The 18,073-nt window shown below is 37.9% G+C and overlaps 1 protein-coding gene across 2 annotated transcripts in view; it reads left to right on the forward strand.

The window, feature by feature from the left end:
* The window catches only part of LOC104104755 (non-specific phospholipase C1), a 33,562-nt gene extending 26,166 nt beyond the window's left edge, over positions 1 to 7,396 (forward strand). The window contains exons 4-5 of one of the 2 annotated variants that reach the window (XR_011409836.1): positions 4,352 to 4,509; positions 7,103 to 7,396. The gene's annotated coding sequence lies outside the window, so the exon portion shown is untranslated. The remainder of the gene's footprint in view (positions 1 to 4,351; positions 4,510 to 7,102) is intronic. The other variant, XM_070181674.1, reaches the window with a different exon arrangement.
* The last annotated feature ends 10,677 nt before the right edge of the window (positions 7,397 to 18,073 follow it).

Below are 18,073 nucleotides of genomic sequence, written 5' to 3' on the forward strand. Positions count from 1 at the left end.
AAATTGGTTTAAAGTATTTACAAATTATGAAAAATTATAAAAAAATACATGTATATACTTATGAATCAAAATGATGATGTTTATGCACTATTTTGAAAGTATATATATATATTTAAAAATATGAGGGAAAAATTGGGTATCAACAGTTGCCCATTTTTACCCGAGAATGATAAAAGAGTTGTCGGGTAAAGAAATGATGACCGATTTTGACCGAATGGGGTGATTTTAAAAAATATAGGCCAAACCCTAGTTTCTGAGTTGCCTACATATCCCTGATTTTACAGGAATCAGGCCATGTGTAGTTCTGGATCCAACGGTGGAATAAACCGATGGAGTTATTGTAGGAACGGACAAGCTCTTCTGGATAGGACGATATCGGAACTGTGAATGGATGTATCTGGGAATGGTTATGGATATTTTAACTATTATCAAATGGGAATGGGTAACGGACGATGGTTGGTTACGTTTGCAGGATATGAACGTTGAACGGAAACCGGAGCGAAGATTGCTCCCGTTAGGAGGACGGTTACTTCCGGGATTACCTGCAAAACTTAAAACACAACGCATGCAAATATATATGGATTATTACGAGAATTTAAACATGATGCAAATTCCCTTTGGATCATGGAGATCGTCTTTGGACGGTGAGGATGATGTCCTTAGACCATGACATCGCGGGCCATGAATTGTGAGATATGGGATTCGCATGCAATGAAATAATGTTCTCGGGCCATGAGGATGATGCCTCTGAACCATGATGCCTTTGAATAATGATGTGCAATATTGATAGATCCTCAGGCCATGGCATGATGTCTTCTGGCTATGAGGATGATGCCTTCGGACTATAACGTCTTCGGACAAAATGGCGATATTTCAGCCCATGAGATGCAAAGACATGATACTTGGTTATGCAAAACGAAACAGGACAGAGCTTAGTCTTGTGTAAGATCGGGGGCAGAGCTTAGCCCCGAGGTAGAGAATAGTGCAAGGTTTTAAATAGCATAGCATTTGGAGTTACATAAAGAAAGGCAGAGCTTAGCCTTATGCGACTAGGGAGGCAACACCTACTGAGGAGGTCTACCCGTCTGTCTGTCTAAACCTGCATGCATGAAATGCAGCGTCCCTAGAAAAAGGGACGTCAGTACGAAATAATGTACCAAGTATGTAAGGCAATAAAATAACTGAAAGAAGAAACTGAACTAATAATATAATAACTGAAGGTAACTGGGAGTCAAAGATGATATGGAGATATACTTACCTGTTGATACTGACTCAACTCTCTCAATATAGTAAGTAAAATTAATGTCCGTCTCTATAAGGCTCGAAACGTGTAACTGCTCCTCCGTAGTAGGCTCGCTCATAGGCCCTCGGCCATACTAGGCTCTGTATCTCGGCCATTCTGGGCTCCCTCATAGGTGCTCGGACATAGTAGGCTCAATATATAACTTACCATCTGATCAGAGGTTGCCCAATAAGGGCCTGCCCATCGATTATAGCTAGGTGGTAATGAAAATACTGTAATACTGTATATATAGGCTCTCTGCTCTCTTGACTAGAAGAAGACAATACTCAATTAAATATGAAGTCCCGATAAGGAGAATACTGTAATTTATGAGACTAGGATAATTTATATAAATTCGGGAGTATGAACTTCTCTTTATGCCTCCTTATCAAATACATGTAATTACGAGATCATGCCAAAATAAAGGAAAGGTTTAGCCTTAACATACCTGAGTCGACTCTCTTGACAATACCTCTAACACACGTCAATTGCGACAACACGTAACGGCGGATCGAAGTAGGGGAAAATCCGTATGATATTCTTGAGAAGGATTGCACCGTACTCCCTTAGAATTGCAAAATCCCGTTGCTACATTTTCATACGAATTTGTTGAGCATTAATCCGTTACTTTTTGTAGTGTAGTATGAACTTGATGAAGTAATTCACATTACTATTGAAAAAATATGATCATTGTAAGTGTGACCCTTCTTTATTTGGTAATTTTAGAAAAGATTTTTGTATTAGTGGGTGTGGGCCCCACTTGTAGCATTGTTGGCCAAAGACATCTCCAAGTTTTGCCACATTTTATTTGAATTCAAGAGTCATGTTTATGTAAGGTATTTGGCTTCCACGTTAATCTCCATTAGGTTTATCCAAAACATTTTAATTAATTACCAGTCCCTTAACGAACTTGATAATTCCCCACTAATCTAATAATTAACCAATTACTCACATAATTAAGAATTATCTCAAATTACTTAAAATACTACTCACTTTTAATACACTTTGTACACCTTACTATTATGGTCATGTGGTACCTTGTATCACACTAGTCCATAAATACCGGCTATTATAGCTTGGACCGTATTTTATCTCAAAGTGACAAACTTCGACGAAACTCATTTTCTTCGATCCGCTTACCCTCTCACCTTCACGAATTTACTCATGAATTGTTTGAAATAGCATAATGCTTATAATCTCATAATAATCCCATTCCCTAACTTACGTCGATTTACGACGAAACTTTAACATACGAAAATGCGGGATATAACATCTCATTTCCGAGCTTCCATCAATTTACTTATGGCGTACTTTCACGTACGAAAACATGGGGTGTAATAGTATCGATGCTAAGGTCAGCTTTCTTATCCCTTTGGCCATAGCATCAAGTTGTACCTGCACAAATGTGTTAGCATTAACTTGGTGAACACCAGTTGATCTTCTTCTTTCAGCACTCTCAGAGGGCCACTGATTTGCATCTTCAGATAACTCATCAAGAATTGTGACTATCTCCTCTGGAGTCTTCTTCATCAATGGGCCTCCAGCTGCATTGCTCAATGTTCTACGTGAGGCCGGTGTCAATACATCCCAAAAGTCCCGAAGTTGCATCATGAGTTCAATTCTGCTATATTGACACTTTCTAACAATCTCCTTAAATGTCTCCCATGCTTCAAAAATAGTTTCCGTATCTTTCTGGCGGAAGTTATGGATTTCTCTTTTAAACTTGCCTGTTTTAGCTGAGGACAAATATTTATCAAGGAATTTTCTGGTCATCTCCTCCCAAGTTCTAATTAATCCCGTGGGCAAGCTTCGAAGCCACTGTTTTGCATCATCTTTAAGTGTTGAGGGGAATGCCCTTAAGTACACTACATCTTGTGACACACCATTGTATTGAAAGGTGTTCATAATCTCCTCGAAGTCCATTAGATGTGTGTTTGGATCTTTGTTTGGCTTCGCTCTGAAGACACATCAATTCTAAAGAGTTTGAAGCAACCCTTGCTTCAATTCAAAGTTATTTGCTGCAATTGGAGGTGGTCTAACACTTGGTAAACTTTGATTGTAGACCGGTCTAGCATAATCACCAAGTGGTCTCCCAGGCATGGGAGCTATATTTCCGAAGTGGTCTGCACCCAAATGTTGATTCTGAGCAATTCTACGATCCCTCTCTTCTTCGTAGATAATCTGTGCATCTCTAATAGCTGCTTCTTCAGCATCCCGTGTAACTTGTTCTCGTCGTTGGGCTGCCTCACTTATAGCCAAATCCACATTATTATCATCGGTTCCAGCTATATCTTCTTTGGTTGAGGATTGCCCAACCTTTCCTGATGTCTCGGTGAGATTTCTTTCCTTCCTCAGTTGTCGCGGTCGTTTTTCAATTTCTGGCTCGTATGGTAGCACTTCCTTCGCAGAAGTTCGAGTCATGCACCAATCTAACCTGTAACCTGCACACAGTCAAAGAACACCAAATGTAAAAAAGACAAAATAATATAAAAATAAAAGAAAAATTTGTGAATTTACGCTACAAACTACTTCAAACACTATTAATTGCAAATCCTTGGCAACGACGCCAAAATTTGACGAGCTTGAAACACACACTTAAATTATGCTCGCTAGTCAAAGATAGTATAGTATAATATCGTATTCACATGGATTGGAGTTAAACAGTATTTTCGTAGTTTCTAGCTTGATTGCTATCTAGGAGAATCGACAATTGAGGTTTATATGATTTCTAACTAAAATAAACTAAGAATCCTTGGGCTTAATCCTTGGGCTTTTACTCAGACTTCAAAGCTCCAAATAGCTCGAATTAGCTCCATAACATCTACATCACTCGGAATCACTTCTACAAGGCATAAAATATTTAGTTAGTGCAAAATACTATCAATTAAAACTCAAAACAAGTAAAGTGCAGTAAATTAGAGTGCAATAAGCGACTAAAATATGAGATTATAGCCTACAATCAATTGTGGAGAACATCTTATTGACTGAAGATATAGTTTTTGACATTAGGAAGATGGGTAAACCTTTCAATGTGGTGATCAAACTTGACATGACAAAGGCTTATGACAGGTTATAATGGTTGTTCTTGACAAAAGTGCTTAGGCAGATGGGCTTTGATGAGAAGATCATTGACATGGTATTCAGGTTGGTTTCAAACAACTGGTACTTAGTTTTGTTGAATGGATAAGACGGTGGATTATTCAAATCAACAAGGGATGTCAGGCGAGGTGATCCCTTATCTCCAACTTTGTTTATTTAGGCTGCTGAGGTGCCAGTGAGAGTATTACATGCCTTGTATGATAATCAAATTTTTATTGGTTTTGGAATGCCAGAGTGGAGCCAAAATATCAATTACCTTTCCAATATTGATGATACAATTATATTTAGCTCATCACACTATGGTACCTTACAGTTGATCATGAATATTCTTGAGGAGTATGAAAATGCATCTGGACAAAAGGTGAACAAGGAGAAATCATCATTTTATATGCATGAAAATGCAACTTACCATGAAGCCAGTATTGTGCATCTAATCACAGAGTTTCAAAGGTACCCCTTCCCCTTTACTTATTTAGGTTGTCCAATCTTTTATATTAGAAGAAGGAAAGAGTTCTAGAAGGACATTATTTTTAAAGTACAAGAAAGGCTTCACTCATGGAAGGGAAAGTTACTGTCCATTGGTGGAAGGGCAATATTGATAGCACATGTGCTTGAAAGTATGCCTATACATCTCTTATCTGCAGTCAATTCTCCACAATATGGTATAACATAAATGCATAAGATGTTTGCAAGGTTTTACTAGAGTAATTATGGGATAGCCAAAGAAGGGAAATGGGCATCATGGGATACTTTATGCTTGCCTAAAGAGGAAGGTTGTGTTGGCTTTAGATCTTTTGCATGATGTTTCAAAAGCTTTGTTTGGGAAACTATGGTGGAATTTCAGAACTAAGGATACATTATGGACATCATTCATGATGAATAAATATTGCAAGAAGATACATGAAGTACTTGTGTCTTGGAATTATGGTTCACACGCATGGAGAAAAATGTTACAAATGAGAGACATAATTGAGCATCAAATATGGTGGCAATTAAAGAGTGACAGTGCCTATTTCTGGTATGATAACTGGGCAGGTGTAGGGTCTTTATACCATGCCTCAGGACCTGATCAATGGTGTGATGAGTCTATTGTACATGTTCACGAAGTTATAGAGGATGTGCAATGGAATGCTGATATGTTGAGAGGCATATTACCAACGGAACTTACTGAGCACATAATTGAAACCATTGGGCCACCTCCACCTTCTAACATACAAGAAAAACCATGGTGGCAACTAGAATCCAAGGGAATGTTTACTATGAAATCAGCCTGGCAATATATAAGGAGGAGAAGGCAAGAGAACAAGTTGTACAAATTTATTTGGGTGAAGGGTGTACCATTTATATGGTATTTATGGAAGAGAAGAAATGCCAGGGTGATCTATAAAGTATATACCTCAATCAATATGTTACTAAAGGTTAGAAGACCTACATTCTCAGGTCTCACTACTAACTGGCCATACTTGCATGACAAACTGATGGCTCGCATACCAAAATTGAAGTACAATATGGTGTGGTGGCAACTGCCTCCTATAAGGTGGATAAAGTGAAACACTGATGGAGCATATAGAGAAAATGGTAGAGTTTCTTATGCATTTTGTATTAGAGATGGAATTGGTGACTTACATTATGCACAGGCAGAGGAAATTCATGATGCCACCAACAATGTTACTGAAGCAAAAGCCACCCTGGAAGCTCTAAGGTATATTGTACAATCCCAGTTACCTCTTCGTGTCATTGAGACAGATTTATTATTGATGAAGCGAATATTGAATGAAGTATTGGAGCCTCCATGGCATATTGTGGTGCGAGTGGAAGAAATTCTTAATCTCATATCTAGGTGTGTAGTGGTTGTAACTCATGTGCTTAGGGAAGGGAATAAGTTAGATTATCACTTGACTAAATTAACTTTAAAATTAGATGCTCATAATCATGTTGAATCATTTAGTGATTTGGACATTCATGGGAAGAAAATCTTGAACAGTGATAAGATGCAAGTACCATACATTAGAGTAATGAAGTATAAACCTAATCATACATGACAAGAATGGAAGAAGATGTGGTGATTTGGAGTGTGTGGTGGGGAGTAGCCGTGGGCTATGTATTGTTGTAAAATTGGTAGTGTTGTTTGGGAGATGTTGTGGCCAATGTGCACGTGAGGTGCAGTTAATTATTGTATTGTGAATGAGATGCGCATGCAACAAAATATGGGTGGTGTGTATATTGGTGTGCATGTAGCGAGATAAGGGGGTCTATGTGCGTGTTTCTAGAAAGGATAAATACTTCATTGTGAAGCACTCGCGGCGAGATAAGGGGTTTATGCGCATGAAGATATTTTGGGAAAATGTTTTAAAATGTGAAGTTCACGCGGAGTGATAAGGGTGACTTGTGATTTGTGATTATATATCGGGGTGATTCTTGTTATAAATCTTGTGTTGGAACGACATGATGATTTGAACTGTCACAGTTTTCCTTAATTGATCTCATTTGTATTCTTACTATGTTTTGGTTAATTTGTTGTGTTATCACATGTTTACTTGTTGATTCCATTTATTGATTTTGCGGACTGTTTTTAGATTTATATTGCTATTCTGCACAGATTTTATTTCTAGTGAGAGTATTGACATAAACCTCGTTACTACACCTCCGAGGTTATTCTTGATACTCACTGTGTACTGATTGTGGTGTACTCATACTACGCTTATCCATATTTTTGTGCAGATCCAGGTACCTCAGATTGTTCCGGACAGTAGAGAGTTGAGGTATAGTTGCAGAGACTTCAAATTATACTTGCTATTCCGCACGTAGATCTCGGAGTCACCTTCTATTGTCTTTCCTTAATACCGTTATTTGTATTTCAGAACAGTGTTGTATTTCGAGATTTCTAGTGTATTCTCAGTAGAACTTATGAATTCATACTACCGGTTTTGGGATGTATTATTGTTGATCCCTTTTCAGTTACACTATGTCATTTATCAAGTTTTACTTAATAGTTAAATATTTTTAATCTGTTAATCTCAGCATGTGTTAGGCTCACCTAGTCATAGAAATTAGGTTCCATCACGATCCTTAAGGTAGAATTTTGGGCCGTGACACCAGTGCCTCATCAGCTCTTCACGACTGCAAATCATATTACTAGTGCCGACGAAGTAACTGATGGTCGACTCTCTTTGAAAGAAGTGCTCTGTTTCCCACACTTACAGCAGCATGTTGCAACCCTTAAAGAAATTGTAGGCTCTTGAACATGCTGATAAAGCCCTAAACATTTCTGCCAACAGCATCGGGACGAGGGTAACTCTCAAGTTCCCCCGAAATGTGGCCAAGACAAGAGGTAGCACATTGACATTGATCTATCCTTTCCACTGTCGAAAAACCAATAGTCCTAACAATGCCAAAGAGAAGATCAAGGGGCGAAGGATCTCACACGTCTCCTTGTCGTACTGAAACTCCTTATAATGTAGGTCACAGCTCTCCAGATGCCCAAATCTATCGAATAGTTGGTCTAGACCTATCCACCCGTCTTCGGCATTACTCAGATTCCAGCTGCTCTTAAATCCTAATGCATAGAGAAACCTATGACCCGACATGATGACCAGCAATATTGTCTTTCGTCCAGCGAAGGACAATTTCAGTAAAGCTGGTAATATCCTAGAGCGTAGGTGTTAGCTCACAATCGACAAACTTAAAGATTGCTTTGGCCGGATCCCAAAATTCAATCAACAACTTCGTAAGCACTCTATTAGCTCAGACATTCAACAACACAGTCAGTGCTCCTAGGTGTGTCCTAATTTTATCTCCATGCACCCGCCAGATGTTCCTCCACCATTATTTCAACTTGTGGGGCGCTCTCATAACTATACTTATATCAAGGATGTGTTGGTTGATTACATCTAAAAGGAGAGAAAAAGTCTAGGTAAGTGTGTTGCTTCGAATCCTTAGTGTCTTAATCTGAATTAATTTGTTATTTCATAGAAGGCATATCGTTAGGTGCATAACCTGTTGACATTATGGAGGTTTTTCTACCTGTGAGTCAATGCCAATGATCAACTCACCTATGTTGTATGCAGCATGATCTATATTTTCTAAGAGTATAGTGTTTCCTAAACTTTTTGAGTGGTACTGAATAATTGCGAGACGACATATCAGTTGACCTCATATGTCGTTCTCTAAAACTAGAGAGTTTTAAAAAGAAGGTTCAGAGGGGTGAAAAGACAACCCTCGCATGATATGTGTATTATTGTGTACGGCAAAGACTCGATAGAAAAGTGCAATGACAGTGTATAAAAGCAGTAACAAGTAATTGTGATAAATCGATGACAATGTTGGTGATAAAGCAAGTAAATACATAATTATAAATTATGAAACATAAAAAAATATAGTGAAGTATTTAAGCAAACAGAGTATAAACAAGCATCCCAAGTGTTTAGAATTTAGCCTAAGTCTATTAAGGTCAGAAAATAAGTGTAAATCCCCAACAGAGTCGCCATGTTGTTGCACCCTATTTTGCACTTGTCAAAACAAAATACAACTTGTGGTTCCTCTAAAGTTAATAAAAGAAGAGTCCTCACCTAATATTTAAAGGTATACTAGGGTACCTATAAGTTAGCAAAGATCAACATCTTAATGATCCGCTAAACCGGTGAGAATCTGGGTAAGAGTTCTAGTTATTCTAAGGGAAAGGTGTTAGACATCCCATAAAATCCACACCAATTTAGTTCCTTGAACTTAGGCTAGACATGGGGAGGGAATTATTTATATCCTAATCAATTAGTGATTAAGATTGCTAAACAGGTCTATGTGAAGGCTTAATTAAAGTGATAAAGTGTATTAGTCTTATTGGAGATACTTATTTTGAAAATTGGTTTGTAGCTTAGAAAGTTTTTTTTTAAATTCAAAACTACGTTTAAGGCCTTTTTAAAATAATGAAAGTTGGTTTTTTATGAAAGGTAATAAAAGTATGAGTTTATACCAATATTCAACTTTTCATAAAGTAGAAAACGTGTAAATATACATATATCTTGTCTGTGTTTTAAAGATTCATTTGGTCTATTCAACTTTCAAAAAAACTTTTATTTTTAATAAAAAGACCGGATCCAAATTGATTCTGCCCGCATCGCTTTTCTTTTCAAAAATGTTTATGGTTTAGAGTTTGCCTAAATGATCAATAGTAGACACTTTTTAAAGATTATTTTTCGTTTATCTCAATTATGCAAATGCTTCTACAAAATCGTTAGAGAAAAACAAGTGACTGAAATAAACTGAATGGATAACAAGTTAATATATGCTCATGTTTTGAGTTGTTATTATAGTGAAAGCCGCCTTAATTGCATTTAGCTTTTATCCTACAGGATTAGTTTGTACTAAGATCATTTCCTAAAAAAATCACAACAAAAATAAGAACACATAATAACAATGTTAGTTTTATAATACAATATGCACAGTAATGGGATAACAGTGATAGTAATATGAGGGAGGGGTGGGGGGAGGGGGAGGGGGAGGGTTGAGGGAAACTAGACTTTTGTAATGGGTTGACAAGCATCAGGCCCATTTAAAAATTATCCAACAGCATGCTTTAGCAAGCAGTAATGAGACAAGAAGAGTGGACGCCCAGTTCATTGAGCTTGGGCCAGAGTTCAAAGTGAACCCCACTGGCCCAAGGTGCTCATGCAAATGAAACAGGGGAAATAAATTAGTATTTGCACTTAAAAGGTAAAAGCAGAAATGAATATTATAATTTGAAGTAAACGAAGCAAGTCAAGTTATATTTGTGATAATCCTCTGGAGATCAGACAAAGTCAATAGCTATTGGCTATAGTGAACCATATTCCCCTTTCAAGGATTCCTTTTGAACCCTTGGTATTTGAGAGTTCACAAGGAATTCTAGGGTCCCGCGCAGTGCTTGTGCCAGGGAGGGATACATTGACAGTGAAATTAGATCCACAACAATGGACATATACCTCTGATATTTGTTCCTCCATAGAGGTTGAACACATATATTAACTTAGAGCTTCAACCAACATTCTGGCCAATTAGACTCAACCAATTCTCACAAGGAAACTTTTAATATAGAGAGTCTAAGGCAGTGCCTCAAATAGTATAAACATGATAACATTCGAAGAACATAGTTATGTAGAAACACAGACAACTCAAGGCAATGTACCAGATCATGTCAACGGAAAACATCACTTTGTGACTGAAGCATTAATCTAACCAGACATTAAAAGCAGGATGCTAGAAATGATGTAGATTTTAAGTCTTCTCAACAAACTAGTCACACTTAGAGGCACAACAACATCACATATGGTTATGGTATCTAAGAAATTCTTTAAGAGGTTTCAAGGCCTCAGAAGGTAACTTATAATCACTTTGCATGCAATAACAGATACAGCCCCTTGAGAATCACTATTTTAAACAGGAATGCTCAAATGAGAGTCACACAAATAAACTGTACCAATAGTGTACCCTTATAAGCACGTTTCCTATATTAAAGATGATTTTATGTTAATCTAAGTCACCTAAAATACTAACTAGAGCTTAGCAGAAGGTAAATATCCAAACATGTACTTATCTATTAAAGTTCAATAGAGTCTTGGTACTTTACAAAGGTTAGACAAGTGCATTAAAGTACCATCTATAGCTAATACTAGTAAAACAAATAAGTGACTTCAAATCGGCTGGGGTTTAATCAAAACAAAAAAAGATCAGTGTTAAAGGCATGAAATATAACATGATAAGTAGAAATATCTCATAGCATGCTTCATATCACATTCATGCTAACAAGGTAAGAAAATACGACTGTCAACTTGAGCTTTCCATTTGTATACATCATAATAATTGAGTATAAAAACTATCAGGTTCACATACTGTAATGACTCGACCGGTTGTCTTGATAATTTACATTCATTTTGGTGGTTGAGGTCATGATTAGCTTTATACGGTATATTATGACTTGCGTGTATCGTCAGTTTTTATTTTCAAGTGGTTCGGGATTGGTTTGGAAGAATGATTCTCATCTTAGAAGCTTTAAGTTGGAAAACTTGACCAAGTTTGACTTCAATATATTTGAACTTGGATTGGGGTTTCGATGGTTCCGTTAGGTCCGGATGGTCATTTTGGACTTGGGCGTATGCCCGGATTTGCATTTGGATATTTCTAGAAGGTTTTAGCACTATTTGGTAAAAGTTGGCATTTTTAAGGTTTGAAAAGTTCATATGTTTGACCGGGAGTTGGAATAGGTTCGTGTTGTCATTTGGGAGTTGTGTGTAAAATTTGAGGTAATTCCGAGTTGTTTAGACGTGTTTGGCATAAGTTTGGAATTTAGAAACTCGAAAAAGTTCATTAAGCTTGATATGAGGTGCGATTTATGGTTTTGATGTTATTTTGTGGGATTTGATGCCTCCATTAGGTCCGTGTTATATTTTGGGACGTGTTTGTATGTTCAAACATGGTCGTGAGGGGCTCTGGTGAGTTTCAGACCATTTTTCTTTCATATTGTGTTACTGGTTTTCTGTTGTTGGTGATGTCATTCGCTATCACGAGGGACAAACCGCAATCACGTAGTGTATGATGAGTTGGATGCTTCTCCTCTTCGCACTCGCGACTAGAAAGACACTTTTGCATACTTTGTGGTGGCTAGGAAAACGCGTTCGCGATGAAGAGCTGGGATCTGGAGGTGATGTCTTCGCATTTGCGAGGATTTATGCCGCGTTCGCGTAGTGTTGTTTGATAAGTGCAGTGCATTCGCATGGTATATGACGCGAACACATAGAGTTATTTTAAGTTATGACTTTTGTGCTTTGCGATCGCGATTCTCTTCCCGTGATCGCAATGTGTATCCCTGAAGCAGTGACTATAAAATACTCTATTTCAAAGGTTTTGGTTACTTTGTTATATTTTGAGTTATAGAGCACGAATTGTTGCGATTGTTTAGGGGATTTTAGCCACATGGATTGGGGTAAGTACTTTTTACTCGGATTTGATTATTTTACATGATTTTTGCCACATGGATTGGTTAGTTTCGAGCCGATCGGAGGTTGATTTGCGCAGAAAGGCATTTCTAGAGTTTTATTTGGCTTACCCGGTATTGTATTTGGCTTGTTCTGGTAAGTAACATATCTAAACATAGAATTGAGGGTATTAACCCCTGAGAACTATATTATTTGAGATGTGTTGAGGTGATGCACATGCTCGGTGATGGGCATGAATGCGTGCACTAGAGTATTCACGATCAGAGTGGACTTTAGACTATTACGAGACTTGTTTTACTATCTTTTTTTTATTATATCGATGTTTCTTTATTCTCTTGATTATTTGAGATATGATTCATGTGAGAAATCATGTTTAGGCTACGTGCTTATTTTGTTGAGACATAATTGAGCTATTCTTGTTGTTTTGAGTTGTATGTTGTAACTACAGTTATTTACTCAGTCATGATTCCTCATTTGTATGTCATATCTCAGTCTTAGTACATTAATTGTTTTCTACATCACACATGGTTGTTGTATTCCATATTTGATACTGTTTGGGGTTGTGCTCTATGAGATTGTGAGCAATTGAGACTTAAGAGGTTGTTGACTGATGTGGACCATAGAGCCGTGTTGTGAGTGGGACTTGGATCGAGTTGCATGCCGCAACAGGCCATATTGATTATTGATTGATATTTGGATCGGGCTGCACGCTGCAACACGCCATATTGGCTTTTGATTAGCGCTTGGGCTAGGATCCGCTCCTTCGGATTCTGATACTTCCATTGAGCGCACAGTGATATATACACGTTCTTTGATGAGAGGTATTTATTCCAGAAACCCATACGGTGTTGAGCGATCATGTGTCTGATGAAGTGGGACAGTTGAACCAAGAACCTTGAGTGTGCTAAGAGTGAGTGTACTTGTTGATATTATTGTGACATTATTTACTTGCCATGTATATTTGACATGTTGGCATAGAGATATATTTTCCTCATGCTAGATTGTAATATGACATTTGATGACTTGATATGTATATTGATATGTAGGCATAGAGATGTATTTTTCTCATGCTAACTAGTAGACGAAAAGTCTTATATGATGTTGTGAATCGGAAAAACATAGTTCTTTTGATAAACTCATGTTTAATTGATTTCAGTGGTAAGATTTGGACTTGTTTGTTGTATTTGAAAAGCATGTGCACTTTATCGTAACTATGAACGAGCTGAGCATAATATCTTTTAAGTTATTACGAGTTGTTATTAGCTATTGGTGTTGGATACTGACCATCTTCCGAGCTCATCATTACTTTCAACCTAAGGTTAAGGGTTGTTACGTATTGCGTACATGGGGTCGGTTATATTCATACTACACTTCTGTACCTTGCGTGAAGATCTTGGAGCTAATGCTACTATGTATGGCGGGAGCTAGCATTGAAGCTGTACCTTCTTTCGGATATAGCTACCACTTGTCCTTGGTAGTTTTAGAGATTTTATTCTTTTATGTATATTCAAGATAGATGCTGTAATTATTTTCATACTAGCTTTTTAAATCAAAGTCTTAGCGGATCATGACTTGTACTACCAATCCTTGGGATTTTGTATAGAAGTTCAGTTATTTCACTCATTGACTCTTATTATTCTCATTTGAGTTGTGTTAATTGTTATTTGTCTTACCGAGCGGGTTGGGTTAGGTGCCATCATGATTAGATGAATTTTTGAGTCGTGACAAGTTGGTATCAGAGCTCTTGGTTCATGGTTCTACGAGTCATGAGCAAGTGTCTAGTAGATTCTTGCGGATCAGTATGATGATGTCCATACCTATCTTCGAGAGGCTACATGGCATCTAGGATAAACTTTCCATCTTTCTTTCCTTATCGTGCGACATTGATTCAACTTAAAACGCATCTCCTTGAATTCCTTCCATCCACTTGTATGTTAGGTTTAGCACTCGGTATCAGGTGTGTATCGATGACTTGTGATGTCATGGATGAGGTGCGAGATGTGTTATCTCTGTTTTGGTGATGGGTCAGTCTGGAGGAATCTAGGCCAGATTCTGACCGCAGCTTGGGCTCGGTGGTTTCAGTTGTGTTACTCTGTGTTTTTGGACTTATATGACTTGTAGTGTCCCTATGAGTGGGATTATGTAAGGCCCCGTAAAATTTCACCAAGATATTTAAGGTTTCGTGATGCCGAGGTAGGCTAATGTGTTTAAAGATTATAGAAAAAGAGCTGCGGTACGGACTTTTTGGGTTGTACAATGCATTGGGAAGTTGGAGAAAAAATATTGCAGAACATGGCATTTCTGCGGTCTATAATTCGACTACAGAATTACCCCGCAAACCGCATATCCGCCGCGGAGTGGAACAGAAAAGGGGCAACTTTTGAAAACTATTTTTGTTGGCCACATAATGATTCTGCTGACCGCCTAATGATTATGCTACCATAAAATTGCATCGCGGAATGGACAAGACTCAACCTAGAATTTGAAAATCATTTTGTGGCCATTCTGCTGGCCATATATTTATTCTGTTGGCCACATATTCGTTGTGCTACCGCTGAATTGCACTACATAATTGACTTTGGGGGGTCATTTATGAAACTTTTCTTACTCGATCCCAATTTGATTAGTAGCCCTTGGGGCTCATTTTAGAGCAAAAATCTAACAATTTCAGAGAGAAATGGGAGTATTTTAGAGAGAGGGAGAAGGCCATTCTAATCATCCATTCTTGCCCCAATCTTCAAGAATCATGGAAGCCACTCACTAGACCATCATCTATCCGGGTAAGTCCTTCTCCTAAGCTTTCATGCAAGAGGTTATGGGTTTAAGTATGTTGTGGGGTTGGAGATAGGCCATGAATGTGCTAATAAGTGGTAGTATGTGGGATTATTGAACTATTCTGGGTAGTTTCCTGTTGAAATTGGTTGAGGGAGGAAGATATTACCATTGTAGAGCTTTGTAGTTGATTTTGCGTAATAGGTGTTTGACAAAATTTCCAAGAGAGTTATATCATGAGAATCTTTCTAATTATTATTCGTTTTTTACTATCTTCCTACAGATTGATATTGCTAGAAGTGTTGGGATGTTATAGTAACCCAACGAAAGCTCAAGCAAGGTATGTTGGCTAAACTTCTCTCTTAGAATCGAATTTCATGATGTTCCCATAAGTTTCAAGTATGGTTGGCCCAAGTTCCTAATTCCCATGTTCCAAGTTATTCCTTATAAATTTTACTATTCCTAATAAGCTTGTTTTGAAAGATATATACTAAAAATGTGCACCAAATTCTCCTATCATCTTGTGTTCTCCGTCGGGAATGTATCCTAGTGTGACCAATATATCGAGATAGTATGATTTCAAATCATGTTTAAATTGCAAGTTGTTATGCCCAATTGTGAAAGAAAACTCAATGCGCCTAAGACCCATATTGTCCATATATATACTTAAGGCCTTGATTCCAAATGCTCTTATTGATGATGATCTATAATATGCTTGAAAGTAAAAGAAACGAGAGTGAGATATAAAATGTGGCCATGGTTGTTATAACTAGTGCATTTGATTTGAAGTCTTGTTTAAATCTTAAATCACCATGCTCTCCTTTGTAAATATTTCCAATATAATTTGAGTTCTTACATACTCATGAGTTGAATTTGTGTATTGCCTTTTGGGAAGAAGCATTTCAAAAAGATACGATGTATGACTCATTTATGATTTTTAACTTGTGTTGTGATTACAAGTCATTGTGCTCCATACCTTGGAAAGGAATCTATTGTGTATAAATCCTTCACTACTAATGAACTTAAAGTTATGATTTTTGAAATATTCTATATGTTGATGTTTATGATGATGATCATGGAAAGTCAAGAAATAAAAGTGTGGAATATGAAATACAGCCAACGTGCCATGAATGAAGTATCATATATATGGCTAATAGAGCCAATGAAATAATGATGCTGTGAGTGGCCAAAAGTACTAATGAGGCTATATATGGTGTGGAAGGTTACGAGGTGAATGTATTTGTATTTCTATTTTTGTTGTGTGCAAAGAAAAAAAAAGTTTTTGGGAGCATCATTAGTCACCGAAGAAGGGTAGGTTGAAATAACCTAACCCCGAAACTACACATGCCGGTGTAGGAGTGCGTTGTGATTATTCCTCTTATTTGGGATGAGATTGATATGATGAGAATATTCCTCTTAATTGGGATGAGATAATTGCTTGCAAAGGGTGATGTCAATCCACATGGCATTGTGGTAAGACGGCCTAGCCGATGGGGTCGAGATCGGACGCCATGCCGCACACATGGTGGTGATTGTGATTGTGATTATACCTGCACCTGCATACATTTGGGTAAGGCGGCAAGGCCTCTTTGTATAGAGATTGTGATTGTGATTATGACTATGATTGGATGTCTTTGGGTGAGACGGCCTAGCCGATCGGGCCATGTTCAGACTCCATGCTAAAATCACGGTGGTATATCGGTACTAGTGATCTCCCAACCAAAAATAATATTATTTTCGTACTTTGAATATTTTTCTGTTATAACTTGATGTTTGGATATCATTGTTTGTTATTTTTTGCTTCCACAGTTTTCCCCTTCTTATATTGGCATTCTATTTCTAAAGAGGACATTTAGCTTAACATACTAGTATTATTCCACATGTACTAACGTCCATTTTACAGAGGGCACTGCATCTTCAATGGATGCAGGTGGTTCGTCTGCGGGCAGCTTTGAACCTCATTAGCAGTTACTCTCTATTCAGCAGTTTTTGGTGAGCCCTACTCTATTCCAGGCTCGATGTCACTTGATGTTGTATTTTGTGTTTTGAGGTATAGCCGTGGCCTTGTTGCCGGCACTTCCATACTACTCTTCTGTTGTACTTAGAGGCTCCGTAGATATGTTGTGGGTTGTACATTGGTGTTGGGAAAGTCAAAAGTAGAAATCTTGTATTTGTACCACATATTCCACTTCAAACTATGAATGGGTAATATATTTTGGGAATTATAAATGAATCTACTAATGGTAATGGAATTGGTGTTGATTAAGAAATCCTCGTAATGTTTAAATAATGGAATATATCTCCACTGTATTCATAGGCAAGGTCGGGTAGAAAGTATCTAGTAGACTTCCTTGACCAGGTTATCTTGGTTGAGCGTCGGCCGCTCTCCCCGTGGTCGGGGCGTGACAAACTTGTTATCAAAGGCTAAGGTTTTAAAGTGCTCTAGGATGTCTCAGAGCCATGTCTAGCAGAGTCCTTCTTATCAGTGTGTTGTCGACCACATCTATAATTAGGAGGCTACTTCGACATTTAGGAATGTAACCCTTCTTTGATACTCCAGATCGTGCGATAGAGCTCCAGATATGAAGCTAATTTCCTCGTCATGTGTCATTTTCCAGATGAGTAACCCACGAGTTTGAAGCAACAAGGAGGGATTGAAAGAACTAGTTGCTAGGGGAAGTGTCCTTGATCCTATTACTGTTACCGCGCCACCAGATCATGTGGTGAGAGCACCTAAGAAACAAATGAGGGTTGTTGGTACCAATAAGCCGGAATGTTTGATTTTAAGAAGCGCCACTTGGGTTTTTGTTTGATGACTCTTGAAATATGTTATGGTTGTGGAAAGAGTGGGCACAAGTAGAACAAATGCCCTAGATTGGGTACACATAGCCCGATCTGCCCGATATGTGGGCAGGAACATTTGGCTTCGTATTGTGAGTATGCTCTGGAGCGT

Source organism: Nicotiana tomentosiformis, chromosome 7, assembly GCF_000390325.3.
Source record: "Nicotiana tomentosiformis chromosome 7, ASM39032v3, whole genome shotgun sequence".
In the NCBI taxonomy this organism is placed as follows: Eukaryota; Viridiplantae; Streptophyta; class Magnoliopsida; order Solanales; family Solanaceae; genus Nicotiana; species Nicotiana tomentosiformis.